The sequence below is a fragment of the Pediculus humanus genome, genomic scaffold (genome assembly GCF_000006295.1).
Source record: "Pediculus humanus corporis 1103172108317 genomic scaffold, whole genome shotgun sequence".
In the NCBI taxonomy this organism is placed as follows: Eukaryota; Metazoa; Arthropoda; class Insecta; order Psocodea; family Pediculidae; genus Pediculus; species Pediculus humanus.
In genome coordinates this window covers 150,412-152,361 of record NW_002987886.1, presented here as the reverse complement: position 1 = coordinate 152,361, position 1,950 = coordinate 150,412, and positions in this window count along the sequence as shown.

Below are 1,950 nucleotides of genomic sequence, written 5' to 3'. Positions count from 1 at the left end.
TCTCGATTCGTTGCACTTTTTTCGGGATTTTATTGTTTAGCGAAAGAACAAAAATAAAAACAAAATAAAATAAACATAAAAACTAAACGGGATAAAAAAAAAAAAAAAAGAAAAAGAAAAAAGAAAAGGCATTTTCATATTTTTTATTTGTTTTGACGAAAACTGATAAAATTTTCCTTCCCAACCCGGAAAATAAAAAAAAAAAAAAAAAAAAAAAAATATATTTAACTTTTTTTATTTTTTTTATTTTTTACGAGAGACAACTTTTTCTTCACAAAAGCCTTTTTTTTTTTTTTTTTGAAAAAAAAATTTTCCAAACATTTTTCATCATACATTCTAAAATTTCAAATATTTTTTTTTTTTTAAATTAAATGACAAAAATTTTTAATTGTTTACTTTTTTTTTTTTGATGATAATACCATTTTTTTTTCTTTTCCCTTTTTTTTTTGAAAGGAAGTAAAAATTAGCCCTTTTTCAAGAACAATCAACCAAAAGGGGTGATTTTATCTAGAATGATGTTAATTATACATGACGTCAAACAAAAAAAAACAAAAAAAAAAAACAAAAAAGTTGGTTTTCTAACAAAACATTATATTATGAAATTATTTTGTTCTAGAAAAATTTAAAGGACATAAATTCGCAGTATATATATATAAAAAAAAAAAAACATTTAAAATTTTGCAACGGGATTTCAATTGAATCCAATTACGGGATTTTTTTTGTAATGACGAAACAAACATTAAAAAATTATTTTCTCATTTCCTTTTTATATATTTTTCAAATAAAACAAAAGAAATAAAAAAAAAAAACAAATTTGTTTAATTCACAAAATGGCCTCCAATTTTTTTTTTTAGTTGAAATATTGGGGAGGCGTTAAAAAGAGGGATACCTTGAGATTTAGACAGTTCAGAAGGTTAAAAAAAAAAAAAAAAATTCGTATGAGTTAACTCGGCCCCCTCCTGACTCCTCTCCTCCCTTCAAAAAAAAAAATCGAACTTAAACCTCTCTCTCTCTCTCTCTCTCATTAATATTTTTTACATTTATTTATTTATTTTCCAAGGAAATTTTCGCACAATCTGTTTCGGAAAATCTCCTTTTTTTTCTTTTTTTGTGATTTTCATTGTGATCGTTGTTAAAAACTTAAAAACTTTAATTCCTTATTAAACTCATTAGTAATTAACATCAATAAATTTTAATTAATGTGTGATGTAATAAAAAAAAAAAGAGAAAAAAATTTTTTTTTTTACTTCACAATTTACGAATACGTTATTCTATACAATTTTAATTTCAAAAGGATTCAAATTGAGAGAGAGAGAGAGAGAGAACATTTCCTACAAACACACATTTACTTTTTTTAAATTATATATTTACTGTATGTTTGTTTACGTACACCACACATACCACCAGTACCTGAAATAATTTTTAATTAAATGAGAAAAAATAAAAAAAATAAAAATATTTGGAGTTTCAGTCAAATGTACATTAACATTAAATTCAAAGGATCGACGTTTGTACGTCGAAAAACATTCCCCTCTCCCCCCTCACCCTTTCCCTTTCCATTTTTATTTTTAATTTGAATCCTGTAATTAAATTTTAATTTTTAAAGTTACGAAATTTGTTTTGATCGTACAAAATAAAACATAAATCAATTGTTAAATACTCTATAGAAAAAGGTAACACAAAAGAATAATTGTTAACAAATTATTAATCATTTCTAATTAAAATTCAAAAAAAAAATAATAATAATAATAAAAAATAAAGAGACGACACTATAATAATGGTGGTGCTTTTTTTTTTTTTGTATTCAATTTTTTTTGATACGTGATACCCATTACTCCACGCGATTCCAAATCGAAAAAGCCCATCCTTAATAACATTTGCATATTTAAAAAATCTCATGTCCGGTGCATGATGCATTTAACTCACACGTTTGTAAACAAAGAAAACAAA